Source organism: Chamaea fasciata, unplaced genomic scaffold (assembly GCF_029207755.1).
Source record: "Chamaea fasciata isolate MVZ Bird 193981 ecotype frontalis unplaced genomic scaffold, bChaFas1.0.hap1 SCAF_1, whole genome shotgun sequence".
NCBI classification, from domain to species: Eukaryota; Metazoa; Chordata; class Aves; order Passeriformes; family Sylviidae; genus Chamaea; species Chamaea fasciata.
The window spans coordinates 92,235,243-92,241,230 of NW_027094086.1; the positions used below are offsets into that span (position 1 = coordinate 92,235,243).

The following is a 5,988-nucleotide window of genomic DNA, read 5'->3' on the forward strand; positions in this document are numbered from 1 at the left end:
GTCTGCTAATAAGCAATCTACGTTCAATAACCTTTTGTCAGAGCAAAAAAAGAATATAATTTCCATTTGATAGCACAAAAGCCTCAACTATTTTTCTTAAGTGTTTGTGGTAGCTCTGAGTTCTCTTTGGCTGTTTTCAATGAGGAATCTTGGAAACCACAGAACCCTGAGTAGCAAAGACATCTTAAATCTCTTGTGAACAACATTAAGTACACACATTTTCTTTTCTACTTGTGCATTGAATGCTGGAGGACTTTGTCATTTAGTCTTTTCATTGTAGCTTTCTAGTAATAGTAAACTTGTTTAGAAAAAGAGTATGAAAGAATTGTTTTATGTAAAGCTTGTTCTATAAAGCAAGAGAAAGAAGAAAAAAGGAAGTGCTTTTTGAGGAGATTCACCTCTGTTACTTAATTCCTTGCACATCTCTGAACATCTGACAGCTACTGTTAATCTAGTTTCATTCTCCAGTTCAACTTCCCATATGGAAACTGGAGTGATTTTTGAATAACAGCAAGTAATATCAGAAGTGGCAGCAACTGGGAACTCTGACACTGAGCTTTGCTGTGGCCATTACCCAGAATCCTCCTGCTCTTCTTGAGAAGCAATTACAATTTCACAGGTTGGAATTAAAATTCCCTGCAGTATGCAGGAGAATAACTGAAACTGTCAAAGTGATTTCAAGCTGCTAATCTCTCCCTGCTCCAAGAGTGAAAATAGAGCCCCTCTTACCCAGGCACAGATCTGACAAGTTAAAAACTCCAGCCTTCCACTGCGTTTAAATACATATGGAGAGTGGCTTGATCTGCTCACGGAGGATATCTGTAAAGATGTTATGTCTATGAACATTTGTGTGTTATTAACAAGTCTATCTTTTTTAACTTTAAGACGTGTGTATAAGACGAATATAAAAGAAGTCTTATGCAAGAGCTCTGACAATTTAGAGGAATGAGTAGGCATGTGCCTGTTTGTGTGAGGCTTATTAAAATCTTTATTTATGTCTTCTCAAACATGTATTTTTTGCTATAAAAATTGCTTGCAACTTTCCCAGATTTTATTCTCACAGTTTTATATCCCACATTATATTTTGTGTGCACTGTGGTTGATTGTATAGATAGAAAAAAAGAATGTTTAGAAATGAAAAAGCAGAGGAAAAATTTGAGGGGCTGTAAAACTAGGGTGCAAAATGAAAAATATTTGTGCAAAAGCTGCAAAGCAAGTTTGATCTAGGAGACATGGACCACGGAGTTAGGAATTGGCTGCAAAATACCATTTGACTTGTTCACAGGCAGAGTTCATCCACTGGATAATTAAAATCAGAGTCATTGCTGGAAAGTGTTTGTGCAAATATCATTAAATATCTTTAGCTCCAAATTTGATTCATGCATGCTCTTAACATTCAAGTGAATGCTTTTTTTCTTTAAAGGAATGTTCTTGAGTTGATGGAAAGGAGATGAATTATGAATAGTCTATTTTCATTTTAAAGAAGCCCGATACCCCCCCCAAAAAAAAGAAAAAAAAAAGAAGAAAAAAAATCATGTCACTGCAACTGCTGGTATCCCAGAGTCCCCACTTACTTTGGAAGTTGTGATTATGTCTTGGATCATTCATGCTGTCCAGTCATGTCCCATGAACAGAGAAAGAGTAATAATTGCATATCCTTTCAACAATCTTTATTTTGTCAGAAAATATTTAGCAATTTTAGCCATTCTTCTTAAAAAGTGGTCTTAACATGATGTTTTATAGAGGACAATCTGCCCTGCATGGTTTGCTTAATGCCCTGCATGGTTATAGGTAATGGGGTGAATTTCCACGTTGGTGACCAGTGTAATGCAGATTTGTGCCTACAGCTTACATGCTCTAAATGTCCCATCTGTCTTTGAGTGCCAAAACAGGATAGTTGTGCTTAAGTGAGCGTAAAATATTGTGTCTGCTCTCTTCCTCTGTAGTGTTTGTGGGGAGTGGTGTACAAATGTTAGTTGGCAATGGATTACAGATTACAGGAGAAGCTTGGAGATGATAAAACACACCAAAAAGGGGCCATGATTGTTTGGCACATAGTTAAGAGTTGGGGATCTGAGAGAAATTAATGTGATGAAATCATGACATGATGAGAAATTTGTCTTCTCAGGGTTAGGATATCATTACAGTATAATCAGAAAAATAAAACTTTAATGGTGCTTGGAAGGCTTTGCTGCACAGACAGCCTTCCCAAGTGCTCATAACCTCGGTTCCTGTGCTGTGTTGGAGTAGTCTGTCCTACCACACTGGTGCCACAGCCAGAGAAACACAGTTTCATGGAGGAGGGCATCCCAACTCTGTCCCCTCTCACCCTACTTGTCAGTACCTTACATTTCTTGCTGCTTGGTAGGGGAAGTGGGTAAACTGTGTCCAGCTAAGAAACCTAGACAGTTGAGTGGCATGCAGTAAATAATGCATGCTCCTTAGTGGTTGCAAGCTTTAGCTTTTTGTTTGGGTTTTACATACCTCCATTCCACTGCGAGCTTGCATTCTCTCTTACCCTTTCTTCCAGCTGCTTCAACCAAGCTATCAGCACCTCATTTTGCTTTATGGAAGATGACATGTCTTCAGAAGGGTAAGTATTAGTCTGAGTAAGGTGGCTTCTTCCCTGAAAACAAGAATACTGCTTCTCCAGTGGAGCTCATTTGCCGGGAGTATCAGTGCTAGGAAGCCATTGTGTTGCAGTGTCTGTCCTTCAGCTGTGTGCTGTCTGTCTGCCAGAGCCTTTGGGTTATGTCAGAAACTCCCATTTGCTAATAAGCAGGATTAAAAGGCTTCTGCTGCTGTGCTGTATTAGTTTTGAACTTGCAAACCCCAGAAAAGCTATAATTCAGAGTGAGAGATAAAACACATCATTGATGTCAACTGAAGATATTAAATTTGATATCCACTAGTGGCTTTATGAGCTATAAAAGTCAATATCTAGAAATCACCAATTACAAGAAGTCTATACAAGAGATTACAAAGGGCTGTATGTGACATGAGTGTTAGTGTAAGACTGCAAGAGGAAACAAGAGAGCAAGTAACCAAGTCAGCTGTATAGATAACCAGTGGCAGAGAGAAAGATGTTCACACTCAAGGGACAGCTTAATCTCCAAGTATTATGGTAATATTAAGGAAATTTAGAAAAGACAGATAGCAGCTTGGACATGCTGCTGCAGCATTAATTTGCTTCTGTCCTGCTTGGGTTGTTTAGTTGGTGAAAAGGGCAATCTGAATGACATTCTCCAGCAGAAGGATAAAACAGAGCCTAACAGCAGATAGAAGCTTTGGATCTGCAAGAAGGAAATTATTTAGAACAAATCTGAACCTCCTGTACTTCCATAGGTCCTCCCTATGCTACTCTAAAGAGACACTTTGTTTTGATTTGGTTTTATTTGGCTTTTTTTTTTTTTCTGGAAACACATACTCAGGTTCCTGAAGCTTTTTTATTTTATCTGACTGAAATAATACTGTAAAAAAGAATTGACTTATGTTTCTGGTTTTAGGATCAAACTTGTTTGCATTTTTTAGCATGCCCTGTAAGCCTGCATCAACCAGCATATTACTTGTAGGAGGGGTAGGATTAATTTTTATATTGATTTGAACCTAAACTGGAAGTTTTCAGTTGGTTTGTGAAATACTACCAGGAGTATCAAGAAAATCAAGCCTAGCTGGCAACCAATTTAATATATTTACTGTCTCTATCTACAGATTTGCCAGTATTGCATAGTAGAAATTGTTGAAGTAAGCTAATCTAAATCCACTGATAAATTCTTGGTTTCTACCAATTTATAGTGTCATTAAAGTCAGACACACAGCTTATTTGATAGCCTTGTCCCAGCATATGTCTGCTGTAAGAATTACTGCTGCAGGACGGTATTATACATTGCTTTCACCACGTCCTCCACAACATCTGCAGAGCAAGAAGAAAAACAAATGATAAGCAGCAGATAAGAGGCAGTTCCTAAACTTTGTAAAGAAGAGCCTGTCTCAAAGCCTCAACACAAATACTCATGAAAGGATATGGTAAATTGTAGGTTCTGAGTTCAGAAAATTCCAGTATAAGAAGTTTTCATGCCATGATGGAAGGATGGAGGGAGGACCTCTTCCCTGTGTAGCAGCAGTCGTCTACCACTGTAGAGGTAGATGAGCCATATATATATATATATATACACATTGTATGTAAAACAGCAGCAGAGCTTCCAGGGTCAGCCTCTTGTCACCTGTGTTTCTTTCCATAGTCTTTGAAAGCCATTTACTTACCATGTGTCCTACAGGACCCTTGGATTTCTGATGCCCTTTAATGAGCTCAGAAGCTCTTGTGACTGCATTCTGCAGAGATCCAGGATTACACCTCTGACTCTCTGAATCACAGCAGGCAGAATGAGCTTTTCAGGCCTTTCACATCAAAGTTGTTGTGATAAGAGGGTTCAATAGTATATTTCCTGTTCTTGCTGCAGACACTGCTGCAAAAGTTCAGTCATCAGCATATAAATACTTTCTTGGCCTCAGAATATCTGATTTTTGTGTGTGTGTGTTGATTGGCTGCCCGTTTCATTTCTCTTTCCACACTTATTGACTCATCTAAGAATAATGAAATTGGGTTGCTGCCAATCATACTTCATATTGCTTCAAATGTAGGAATGCGAAGGCAACTCATAAATACTATCTTATCTGCCAGGAAATCCATGAAACCGAATTTCAAGCCATTCCCATTCACAGCAGTAGCTTGAGAAAAAGACCTGGAATAGTTTTGGTAATAAAGTCTGGTCCTGTGGAAAGTCTTGTGCTGTGCTCTCTTATCGTGTGCTTGTGAGCAAAGAAATTAAATGAAAGTCTGCTTCGTGGAGAGAGCAGGTTTTATTCTGTTTTCTTGAAATGTTTATCAATCTGTCCAAACTCACTTGACAGGTAGAATTGACAAGGTCTCCTTGTTTTAAGAAAATGACAGTTCACTAACTAGTCTGATTTTCTAATTATCAGAGTTCAGTTATCTAGACATGCTAGTCATCTTTCAGGCAGTAAGAACAAGCTGGTGTGATGGCTAAAGAAAGCATAAAACTTCTCTTTTCTTAGACACTTCATAGTTGGTTGGAAAGCAAAAGTTTTGGCCTTATGGAAGAGCAATGCTATAGGCAGTTCTTTCCACACCATGTAATTGTCAAGATGGGATAAGTTTTAAATAATACAAAGACACTTTTTTGGAGGGTTGGGTTGTTGGGTTTTTTTTTTTTTTGGGGGGGGGGGGTGTTATGTTTCCTCCTAGTTCTTGGCAGATTAAACATTTTTATTTCAAAATAGAATGGCTGCAACTCACATGGTACTCTTACAAAAACAAATTTTGGGTCTCAATAGTTCCTATAGGCTGAAACTGATGTCCCAGAAAGGAGGATCAATGTGGCTGCCTCAGGAAGTGAGTACAGTGGCCCAAAGAGATTTAAAAATAATGATGCTGCCTTTCTGTCCCGCATCCTTCCATTGACAGCTCTTGCTTGCACCAGCAGTGCTGCCATGAGACTGCCTGAAGGGAAGTTTGGGTGGCTCATCTGACTGAAACAGTGTTTTGGTGGGGTTCATTTTGGGATGGTTCATGTTGCTGCGAGCATCTTTGCAAGGCAAGGACTGATTTACGTCACCTTGAACTGCCAGAGAGGATTTTGTGAGTCTTACCAGTTGAAGTGCCTCTTGCTGGTAGAACTTTGAAAAGGTCCTTACTCCACCACTTTATTTCCATTCCCAGGTTGCAGTGGCATGCCATTGACATGCAAATACATGACTGAAAACACATCACTGTTGTGCAAGCATTGTGGAGCAGAACCATAAACTTGTTGTTTGAAGGCCTCCACACAGCTCTGAAGCTGTAAGGTAAGGTGTGCTTGGGAATTGCAGAGCCAAGGTCATGGCCCATAGAGCAGGCAGGATGTTGCTAAACTATAGGGTTTCCTGCAGTGATCTTTTCTGTTCAGCTCAGGATTAGTGGAACATAAA

General features: G+C 39.2%; 1 long non-coding RNA gene across 1 annotated transcript; it reads left to right on the forward strand.

Annotated features, from left to right (window-relative positions):
* Positions 1-1,624: 1,624 nt before the first annotated feature.
* On the forward strand, positions 1,625-5,760 carry LOC136293042 (uncharacterized). The gene is made up of 3 exons (XR_010722071.1): positions 1,625-1,641; positions 2,531-2,593; positions 5,741-5,760. It is a non-coding gene; the product is annotated as an uncharacterized lncRNA (long non-coding RNA).
* Positions 5,761-5,988: the final 228 nt, after the last annotated feature.